Below are 12,959 nucleotides of genomic sequence, written 5' to 3' on the forward strand. Positions count from 1 at the left end.
ACTCCCTTGTTATGATCTCTTTGAAATGTTCTTTTGTTGTATGTTTTTTTTTATTTTTTTTATTTTTTATACAGTTGATTAAAAAAACAGTTTAAAAAAAAAAAAAACAACAAGGAAAAAATTATGCAGAGCCCCCTTGAGGAGCTGGTGGAGAATGCAGGGGTTTTGGCCTGCCCGACCTCGATGGTTGCTAATGTGCTCACAGACATAGGGGACTGGTGGTTTGATGGGCTGAGCCCTCTACCACAGGACTTGCCCTTGGGAAGACTGTTGCTGTAAAGGAGAGGCTAGGCCTCCCTATAATTGTGCCTAAGAGCCTCCTCCCGAATGCTTCTTGTTGCTCAGATGTGGCCCTCTCTCTCTAAGCCAACTTGGCAGGTGAAATCACTGCCCGACCCCCTATGTGGGATCTCACACCCAGGGGAGTGAATCTCCCTGGCAACATGGAATATGACTCCCAGGGAGGAATGTAGACCCAGTATCGTGGGATGGAGAACATCTTCTTGACCAAAAGAGGGAAATGAAAGGAAATTAAATAAGCTTCAGTGGCACAGAGATTCCAAAACAAGCCGAGAGTTCACTCTGGTGGGCACTCTTACGCACAATATAGACAACCCTTTTTAGGTTCTAATGAATTGGGGTAGCTGGCGGTAGATATCTGAAACTATCAAACTACAACCCAGAACCCATGAATCTTGAAGACGATTGTATAAAAATGTAGCTTATGAGGGGTGACAACGGGATTGGGAAAGCTATATGGACCACACTCTCCTTTGTCTAGTTTATGGATGGATGAGTAGAAAAATGGGGGAAGGAAACAAACAAACAGACAAAAACACCCAGTGTTCTTTTTTACTTTAATTGCTCTTTTTCACTTTAATTATTATTCTTGTTATTTTTGTGTGTGTGGTAATGAAGGTGTCAGGATTGATTTTGGTGATGAATGTACAACTATGTAATGGTACTGTGAACAATCGAATGTATGATTTGTTTTGTATTACTGCATGGCATGTTACTATATCTCAATAAAATGAATATAAAAAAAGAATAATACAGAGTAATATATTTAATACACATATTACTTCCACTAAACTTCAAATCTCAGTCTAAATCTCAATCTAGCCATCCATCCATCCATCCATCCATCTAAATGTACAGAGAGATAGATGATAGATAGATGATAGCTAGGTAGCTAGATATGTATGTATAGACATACACACATTCAAATTAGAGTATGAATGGAAATTCATATCATAGTATGAGTTTTCATATATTTTATAGATTTATTCATATAAATATATCTCCTGAGGGGAAGATGCTTTGGATACAAGGACAAACAAAATATAGGTTCTCTGCATTAAGGGTAACTATTTGTGAATAATTGATAATAAATACATTTTATTATTTTCTTGCTTTAATGCACTATTATATATAAGGTTTATCAATAATTTAAAGTTTAAATATATTGCAAATATAAACATGTTCCATCAGGATTTATTTATATTTTTATAGGTTTTAATGTAAAATACTCCAAATATTTATTAACTTAATTCATCATTTTTTTCATTTATGGTCTGATATTTGCCATGCTATGAAAGCATTCTTCATTACATGAATATACAACTATTAATTAATTATTATTTCTATTTCTTTTATGACTTTGTTTTGAAATTCATTTATTAAAAGGCAAATTGCAAACTGGGAAACATACTTCCAATATACACATGACACAATATGTTAATACATATTTAATATATTCTTCCCAGGGACAACACTTTTATCTGATTTTCATTCAATTTCCCTCCAATATTGCTGAAAATGTTTCATATTCTTTTGATTTACCTACAGATGATATTTATCGAGCTTGTGCTAAAGCAGATGAAGATTTGGTAGACTAACACTGCCTTTATCTTCCACTTCCACTTTCTCTTTCACCAGTGTAGCATTATATTCATTCCCCCTGGGTGGATTGTCTTACATTGCCTGGACTCATTTGTGCTCCTGTGGTCAGCTGCAAGTGTGGTAGACAGCCCTGCTAATTGAGTCTGGGCTCTCATATGTGTGGGAGTCAGCAGGCTATAGACTGACCTAGCATTACCTCAGCTGAGACACCGTGATCTCTTTTCATTTCTGCATGTGATCGCTGATCTTCCAATAGGTTAGCCTTGGAATGTTCTCTTGGCTGAACAGCGAGTGAGACAGCAAAACCATGTAAGACCTCCCCTAGTCTAGGCTCACAACTGTCATTTCTGCACAGGCACTTCTAAGACATACAGCAAATGATAAGGCTACAGGAAGACTATCAATTGTGGTCATCAATGTAGTCAATCTACCATATCTTTAAACTTCCCTCTACTGCTTTTACCTCATTCTGTCTCAGCCTTTATTACCATACTCTTATTTTTACATTGTCAATTTACAGGGTAACATATTATCCTGGTTAAGAAAACACATTATGGGGCCAGACTACCTGAATATGAATCTTAAGCTTTGCCATTTACTCAGAGGATTCCTTTGGAAAAATTAGATAATCTCTGAGTGCCTCAGTTTCTTTCTCCATAAAAGGAAGATGTCCATATTAACTATGCCATGGATTTGTGCCCAGAACATATTAAATGTTATAAAAGTGTTAGCTATTCTTTGTCTATGACTAAGTCTTTCTAAAGAGACTCAGGATAATTCTAAAAATTGAAAATCAACAGTATCTCTAATGTTATGATCATTAAGAGTGCCTTTCAATGCACAGACAAATAACATTTTATGATTTTATTTTATTCTCTTTAAGTGCTCCATCAACATTGTATCTCCAAGGAGAAGGCTCTTACTGCTAATCTCAAAATATTCACTTTTCTTACTGCTCAAAACTATTCCATATTTTCATTTGCTTTCCATTTCTTTCCTTGTAATGTTTGTCAAAATCTTGGGAATTACTTCACATACAGTAATTGATATAGCCTAGCAAATCTATGAATTTTAAGACATTGAATTATCTAAAATTTGAGGTTTGAAATTATCATTTTTGTTTCTTGGATCATAACCTGAAGTCAGGTTTATATTGGTTTCTGTTTCAAAATGGTGACCTGAATAATCCTATTTATCTCCTTTCCTTCATGAAAATCCATCAAAATGATACTATAATCACACTCCATAAATGAAGAAAATAGACAAAAATTTCAACAAATCCTTCAGGATGGAATGCAGATACATGATGGTTGATCAGTAAAATGGAGAAGAGAAAGCTATAACCTTGAATGTACACAAACACTAAAATGGAATATAGTATCCAAGTATCAAAAAGCCAGTTTTTTCCAGTGAAGTGTTTAGTGGTCTAGCATATAGGCTAGCTCAATGCCTACTCATAATAAAGTCTATTAGTCCATATGCATATAAAATAAGCAAATTAAATAAGGGGAATCTAAAACATAAGTAATCTATTGAAGAACACATCAGCAATTAGCTTTTTACATGTTTTTAACATTTTTATTTAAAATATTTACAGGATAAAATGTGAACCTGAATAGTTTATATTTTCTAAAGCAATAAATCTTGAAAATAAAAAAGCAAAAATCCAAAATTATATTTAGAATATATATTTTACTTGAAATAAATGATCTATTCAATGTTTATTAGTAGAAAATTTCTTTACATTAAATTAGTTGTGGTTTAAATAACCAACATTATATTCATGTATTTTTCGATTAGTATATGTTTCTATAAAGTTACAAAAATGTTATGAATTTCATTTTGACTAGAACACTCGGATTTTGAAGGAATATGTTTTCAATCCTACACTTCCAAAAGTTTTCTGTAACAAGAAGCTATTTCTGAAATTTCACAATAATGTTGAAATTCACCATTGTCATTTCTATCATTTGTTTATACAAATTCATAAATTATTCAATTAGGGTCAATATCAAATGCTAATATTTACTCTGTATCTATTGGAGGAATAACTCCTGTAAGGCACTAAGATTCACGATTGGCTCTAAATTTATCTTTCTACTAAATCAAGTCCAATATGGGAGAGCCAATTCAATGTTGTTAACTATAGCAATTTAAGTGTTTTTTAATTCAACAACACAAGAAGAAACACAATAGAATTGAAAAAAATTTATATCCTTACGGGAAGCTACTTTTTCTGCCCTGCAAAGCTATGATAAAATATTTTTAAATGTCAGTACATAAAACTGAATAGACCAAAGATAAATTCAAATGGAAAATACCAAGGATATATTAGACAGTTTATAATTGCTGCAAGATAAATAGGCATCCACTAGACCAAACATAACAAGTATTTAGAATTGTTCATGGTGGAGAATTCAAATTTACAATGAAAATTGTATTCCAACCTTCAAGAGCCCCCTACTCTCTTTGCTGAATATAAAACCATCATATCACGGCTTATGCTTCCTCTAATACTACTTGGGGAAGGCATTTGTTAAATTCCCTTGACATACATAGTGTTCCAGAGAGTACCTGGCATATAGTTGATGTTAAGTATGTATTGGATTCTTGTAAGATATACAATTTATAAACTATAGTTTCAAGAGTCAAGTTCATGGAATTTATAAAATTTTAAATATGTAAAAACAACAACAAAGTTTTCTTTGTTTTTAGTGATTTCTATAAGAAATCGAGTTGGTGTTTGCTCTTTTATAACTATTTAGCTAAGTCTTGTTTGTCCTTCAGAATTAAATTTAAGTTTCTTCTCTGGAACTGTCTAAACAAGTAGTTTTCAAGGTGTAGAATGGAGACCCTTGGAGGTTCTCAAGAATCTTTCAGGAAATCCGTGAGAACAAGATTATTTCCATAATAACACTCAGACATCATTTACCTATTTGCTCTCATACCCTCCAGGAATAACGTGGAGTTTTCCAGAGGCTGCATGATATATGAGGACATCATTGCTCTCACTAACAGAATATGTGCTTATGTATTCCTGTATCTCAGGGTTTTCTCAGTTTTAATTTCTAAAGCAATAAATATTGAAAGATATATTCCATATAAACAAACACTCTTTGGGGGAACTTGATATATTTTAAGAATGTAGGTTATTCCTGAGTTCAAAACCTTTCAAAAGTGGTCATCTAAACTTTCAAACCTAATTCTGTTCTGTCACTTCTAACACATTTCAGTGATTCTGCTACCTGCCTTTCTCAAGGACTTTATAAGCCTCAGACTGTATGAAAACAGACTTTAGGCTTCCAATTATGTAACCCTTTGCTGGAACACAGTGCCTGCTGCACAGCCTTTACTTCATAAATGCTTATTCTTACTTCCTCACAGCAGGCAAAACAAAAAACATATTACATCACAAAACTTGTGTAAGTAGCATTGAAAATCATACAGTTAGGCAAAGTTAAGGTCAGAGAGGAGCACTATGTAGATAAATTACAGAGAAAAGCCAAATTATAAAATTAGAAAATAAGCCAGTACGTATTTAATGAACCTCTACCCTGTGCCCTTCTGCAGCTGCCACTCTGACCCTCATGAGTGTCCCAGGTGAGCTTCCATCTGAAGAATAGAGAGGTCCATGGCAAATTTCCTGGTGCTGATGAAATATTAGAGTGACTTCCAGAGGCTTGTCAAAGCCTGGATGGCTGCCATCTACTGCAGTGTTGGCTATAGGCTGGAGAACAATCAAACCCCAAGGAAAGACATTCTTATTATACAGTGATAGTCTGTGTTATGTACTTTTAAAAAACATACATGGGTTTAGAGGATAGAGTATTCAAATGTTAATGTAAGACTGATCATATACTTTATAAACTAATTCAAGATTTTAGGGCAATTTTCTGAACAATTTAGTCACAGTTCAAAAGTTTATAAAAATGAGTGTTTATGTATTTAATATACATACACCATGTATACACACTTACTCATAATGTCATATTATATACAAGTAAATCCCATAATAGGCACTGGTTACCAAGTTAATTTTTACAGAGATGTATAGTGTAGCTCTTATATTTAATGGTCATAGATCTTTCATTTATTGATATTAGCACCATTTTCAGAATAATAAAAGAACCAAAAAAAAAAAAAAAAAACCTGACACACAAGGGGTTAGCTTGTTAAAGGCCATATGGAGTATTTCACATTATATCGTATTATATTATAACAAACTACATAAACCTCATTGAATCTGATATCATGAAATACATACCAAATGATAAGTATTAACAACTTTTATTTAAATAACTTTTACATAAAATTTTTACTATGAAATGCAAATTTGATTTTCAGGTAACAGCTTTGTATATTTAGTATTATGATTCCCCATAGGTGACTGTAACATATCAGTCCTCATAATGCAAGACCTATGAAAGGAAGAAATTGCATGCATGCCTTAACATTTCCTGAGCACATATTAGGAGCCAGGCACAATATGCAATTCTTCACATGCATTATATTGTTTAATCCTCATATCAAACCCTTTAAGAAAGTACTATTATTAAAGGGGGAAAGGTACTAGGAATTCTGGCTCCAGATCCCTTCCTCTGTTTTGCTAGACTTCCTTCTGAGAACACTGCTGCCTCTACCTAATGTTGTTATTGGTTATTTGCTCCAAGAAATATCAACCTTTTCTTATAGCATTATGAACCCATCCAATTATCAACCAACAACTATTTGTTGAATGCATGTGTGCTGGGTCCCGGGAATATGTTTTTGCTGGGGACACAGTGGTGGATAAGACATTGAGTTACCTGCCCCTAATATATCGCTTCTCAGTGGTTAGGCTCATTGAAATAATCGGCAAATGGAAATGACAAACATAATCTTCCCTTTCCTGGACTATTTTGAGTTGATTGGTTTCCTGCATATGTAGTTAAGCTCTTTGTTCCTTCTATTTGGTACACAGTGCCTTATTAAAACAAAACAAAACACAAAAACAACCTATTTTGAGTTACTGGTTTAATCCAAACATTAATTCTAGCTGTGTGAGCGATTAAAGCAGATTATCTAGTGTCAAGATGTGACGTTTTAGTTGAATAAAAGGTTTTTTGATACATAATTTAGCTGTTTTTTAAGGAGATGGACACTGAGATCAAACTTTAGAATCCCACTTAAGACTCCTGGTTTCTTCCATGGCCAATTTGTATTGACTCACAACCCAGTTATGCTGCTAAAAACCCCTAATCAGGCTTGCAATTTTTATGAATCCTGCATAATAGGTCCCATTGAAAGGGAATTATTCATTTATGGGAATGGCTATGTCCATTAATCTATGTTTCTGCTTAAAAACTTCCACTCTTGTGTGAGAATTCCAATAACTATGTAATCATTGAAACCACTGAGGTTGGTAATTACTGTTTAACTGTGATTACTAGCTCAGATGAATCATGACAGCTGTTCTTACATGACCTTGCTGTTCACTGAAGACTAAAGTGGAGAACAACAGCATTAAATATTCTCCTAACTAAAATGCTATTTTGTACTTTAAAAATGAAAGTTGTGATATCCTGGGACTACTAATTCATCTTTCATCAAGGAAAGCCAAGTTTATTTTTCTAGCCAGTGAACATATTGAATTAGTAAAGTCTTGGTACCAACAAAGACAGTCAACTCAATTATGGTCATGGAAACCACTGCAAAGATTAATAGTATATTTCTTATTTCCAAAAAAAAGCAGTGCTAAATAATGGAAGAGTTTACATCAGAAAGATTTATCTACAAATGCATATTCCAATCATGAACTGCAGGATGAATTGTATAAATCTCATTTCAGATAAAATGAATTGAAAATGACCTGAGAAAATGAGAACACAGTAGCATAAAATGAACAAACTAGTATGAATTGTCACCAACTTTGGTATTATTGAAGCTAATGGGATGCCTTTAAAGTACTCTCATTTCATAAAAAAGAATCTGTCTTATTTAGTAAAATGAATGCATCTCAAGTGTTTTTTGAAAATTCAATTTGCCATCAGTATTGATCCCATTTACTGGCTGCCCCTAAAATCACATGAATAAATGTCAGAGGATTTGGAATCGAATAGCATCACTTTGCAAAGTGCACATAGTTCAAAGCAAGTCTTTCCAAAACCCTTCACTGGCTCCTTGAAGTTCTTTCTAATTTTGATACTTTGCAATGCTTTTTGAAGACTTTCTGACCCCTTTTACATCAATTTTATATCACACACATGCACAAAAAAATGTACATTACCTCACATCAGTCACAAATCTTTAACACTCCTTTCCTATTTGTATCATTTTTATGTTCCATATTCCACAACAATATTCCCTTCTCACCCTCGATAATCAAAGCAAACCCCATATAAGTCAGATCACCCTTCCTTTCATCTTTCAATTTTACTGTCTTTCATATCTACTCTCTTTCATATCAAGTTAGATGTTTTGTGCTGATGAAGTAGGTTTCCATCAAATCTCCCACTCCACAGTTACTATAGCTATGCCAAAAAAGGATCCTATAAACTGAAAGTAGAAAATCATATTCATATACAAATATTAGTTAAAATATTCAAAATGAGCATATAATGTATAAACACAATGATTTGATTTACATGATTTTAATGGCCAATTGGTAGCAAGGGCCAGTATTTTCCCAAGCCAAAGACCCTGATCCTACTTCCAGTTATTTGTGTCACAAGAAGATTGGGTCAATACAATGATTGATTCAAGTGAAATTAATCATCATTACTGGTAAAAATCAATATATAAATTTATAGACACATAAAGTAGGAAGAGACTTTAAAACATATCTGCAGTAACTCTCATCTGTTTGTTTCAGTCTCCTGATATTACCACAAGTTGGATGTCAATTATTTGCTTCAATAATTCCATGGAAATGTATTCATTACCTCCTCAAATTTTAAAAAAGCTCAAATCTGTTACAAAGTCCTTGATCATCCAAGGATATAGGACATATAAAATTTATGAAGAACCCAGTTTTCAATAACCAGGTCCTTACTCAGGAAAAATAAAAATAAAAATGAATAGTACAATCTCCAAATAGTCTGTGAGTACCTTTATTTTACAAAGCATCCAGTTATAGTACAGAAATAAAAATAAATTTTGAAAAGTGCATCCATATAAATAGAGAAAGAGATCACATTAATTTGAACAAGCAGTATTTGACCTCAGATAAGAAAGACAGAAAAGATATGAGAAAGAAAAATGTTGAGAGAGTGTCTACTCCAAGTTGAAAATTGCCATCCACAATGAAAATAAGAAAGGGAAACTCTGGCTGGGCTACATGTGTATCAGCATGAGTAGACATGACAATCATTCGTCTTCTTCATTTCACCTGTTCCCATATGAGAACATCCTCAAACTAGAGCCCTTAAAATTAATTAGTGTTCCAAAAATAAACATTTTGTCCAAGAGGAGACTAAGGAGACATGAAAACTAAATGTAATGTGGCAATTTGGATAGAATCCCAGAGCAGAAAAATCACCTTGGGTAAAAACGTAGGCAATCAGAATAAACAATGGACTTTAATTAATAATAATATATTAGCTGCCCAGGGCTATCCTAACAAATGACCACTAACTGGATGGCTTAAAATAACAGAAATTTATTCTGTCACTGTTCTGGGAGCTTGAAGACTGACATCAAGATTTCGGCAGGGCCATGTGCCCTCTTAAGGCTCTGAAAGAGAAACCATTCCATGTGTATGTCCTAGCTTCTGTTAGTTGCTGGCAATCCTTGACATTCTTTAGGTTTGGGTAGCATAACTCTGACCTCTGCCTCTGTCTTCATATGGCCTTCTCTCCACATGTGTCTGTGTCTCTGTTTCTCCCTCTCCTTATGAGGGTACCAGTCATTGAATTTAGGACTCACCATAACCAAGGAGGACCTCCTCTTAATTAATTATATCTGCAAAGATCTTGTTTCTAAGTAAGTTCATATGCTGAGGTTTGGGGTGGGCATGAATTTAGGGAAGCACTATTTAACATAGAAGAGTCTACCCTCTGATCCCCAAAATACACTTACTTCCCATGTACAAAATACATTTCACAGCTACTGGGGTTTGGCTTTCAACATATCTTTTGCAATACGGATGCTCTGAAAAGGTGAGACCATCGCTGCTGCCCAGGAACCAAAGTCTGAAGACACAAAGTTAACATCAGAGTCAGACACATGTATGAAACAGATTTTAGAATTATCAGATAGGTTATTAAAAATAACTATGATTAATGGGATCTCATAGAGAAAGTATGTATCATAGAAGAAGAGATGGGTGATGTAAAAAGACAGATAGGAGCCCTAAGAAATAACCCAAAACAAATATCATAAATCAAAAACACTGTAGCAAAAATGAAGAATACAGTATACTGGGCATGACTGAGAGAAGAATCGGTGAAACTGAATATATGTCAACAGAAACTTCCTGAGCTGAAATGCAAAGAGAAAAAATGAATGAGTAAAATAATAAATAAACAACAACAAATATCCAAAAATTGTGAGAAAATTTCAGAAGATGTAACATATGCATAGTAGGAAATCCAGAAAGAGAAAACAGAGATAAGACATATTTGAATTAATAATGGCTGGCAACCTTCCATAATAAACGAAAGCCACTAAACCACAGACCCAGGAAGTGCAGAGAAAACCAAGGAAGTTAAGCACCAAAATATCAACACTGAGGAATTTAATTTTCAAACTACAGCAAACCAAAGACACAAAGAAAATCTTGAAAGTCAGGGAGGAAAAAACACCTTAGCTATAGAGGACCAAAGATAAGAATTACATTGGCCTTCTTGTCAGAAATGTTACAAACAAGAAGACAGTGGAGAGAAATACTAAACATATTGGAACAAAGAAAAAAAAGCCTGCAGCCTAGAATTCTATATCCAGTGAAATTATTCTTCAAAATAGAAAAATAAATAAAAGTTTTCTCAGACAAACCAAAACTGAAGGACTATATAGCCAGCAGAATTGCCCTATAAGATATATTAAAATAATTTCTTTAGAGAGAAGGAAAAGTATATAGATCAAAAATTTGAATTTATACAAAGATAGGAAGAGCATCAGAGAAGGAATAAATGAAGGTAAAATAAACTTTTATTTTACATATTCTTAATTAGTCAAGAGATAACTATTCAAAGTAATAATGGTAACATTGTATTTGGTAATGACAACATACAGAAAAATGAAATAAACAAAAGCAACATTATAAGGGATAGGAGGGAAGATTGGGAATGTGCTCTTATAAGGTACCTGCACTACATGTGAAGTGGTATAATGTTATATAACGTTGGGCTTATATTAGTTAAAAATTCTAGGGAAAACACTGAAAAATTCTAAAAGTAATATAATTGATTATGCTAAGAGAGAAGATAAAGTGGAATTAATAAAATGCTAAACTAAAACCAAAGAAGGCAGAAAAAGAGGTGAAGATTTTAAAAAGAAACAAAGAGCAAGTGGAATAAATACAAAACGCTTACAAACATGGTAGATATTGATCCAACTAGGTAAAAAATCATTTTACAGGTGAATGGTCTATATGCAACAATTAAAAGATTGTCACAGGAGATTAAAAGAAAGCGATCTAACTATATGTTGCTTATAAGAAAACCATTTTAAATATAAAAGGAATGGAGAAAGATACATACTATGCTAACTCTAACCAAAAGTACCTATATTAATTTCAGACACAGCAGACTTCAGGACAGAGAAAATTTCCAGAGATAAAGAGGGGCATCGCATAAAGATAAATGGGTAAATTCTCCAAGAAGGTACAGCAATCCTAATGTGCATGCACCTAACAAGAATGTCAAAACACAAGAGCAACAACTGGCAAAACTGAAGAATGACTAGGTAAATGCATTCTTATAACTGAAGACTTCAACACCCCTCATTCAGTAATTAATAATTCATGCTGGCAGAAAATTAGGAAGGATAGAGTTTAACCTGAACATCACCATCAAACAAGTTGATCTAATAAATATTTATAGAATATTTCATCAAACAACAGTGGAATTCACATCATTCTCAAGATCATATGAAACATTTACCAAGGTAGACCACATTCTGGGCCATAAAATATACCTTAACAAATTTAAAAGAATAGATTTCATACAAAGTACCTTCTCAGACCACAATGCAATGAAAATAAAAATCAGTTACAGAAAGATCACTAGAAAATCCCAAAATATTTGGACACAAACAGCATATTTTTAAACAACATACTGATCAAAGAAGTCTCAAGCTACATTTTTAAAATATTTTAATATAAATTAAAAGGAAAATATGACATCAAAATTTGTGGGGTATAGTGAAAGCAGTGCTTAGTGAGAAATTTATAGGTTGGATGCATATATTAGAAAATAAAATCTAAAATCAATAATTTAAGTTTCCACCTTAGGAAACTGGAAAAGAAGAGCAAGATAAACTTAAAGCAAGTAAAAGAAAAAAAAAGTAGAGAAGAAATCAATGAAATTTAAAATAGGGACATGAGAGAAAATGAACAATAACAGAAAGTTCTTTGAATGAATTATTATATTGATAAAGTAATAGATGGGATAACCAAGGAAAAAATGAAAGAAGACAAATTACTAATAATTGAAATGAAATAGGGGCCATCACGGTTAATCCCAGGGACCTTAAAAGAATAAAGAAAATTTAAGAAATCTATGTGACCACAATGTCCTTAACTTAGTTGAAATGGGCCAATTCCTTGAAAGACACAAACTACTAAAACTCACACAAAGAAGCAATAGATAATGTGAACAGGTGATAGCTGTTAAATAAATGACATTAATAATTAATCACATTAACAAAAAGAAAGCACCACACCCATATGCTTTCACTGGTGAATTCTACCAAACATTTAAGTAAGAAATGGTGCTGATTCTTTAAAACCTCTTACAGAAAATAGAAGCAGAAGGAACACTTCCTAACTCATTCTACAAAACCAGCAATACTCTAACACCAAAACAAGATAAAGACATTACAAGAAAGGAAATCTACAGACTGTTATCTCTCATGAATTG

Source organism: Choloepus didactylus, chromosome 10 (assembly GCF_015220235.1).
Source record: "Choloepus didactylus isolate mChoDid1 chromosome 10, mChoDid1.pri, whole genome shotgun sequence".
Lineage (NCBI taxonomy): Eukaryota > Metazoa > Chordata > Mammalia > Pilosa > Megalonychidae > Choloepus > Choloepus didactylus.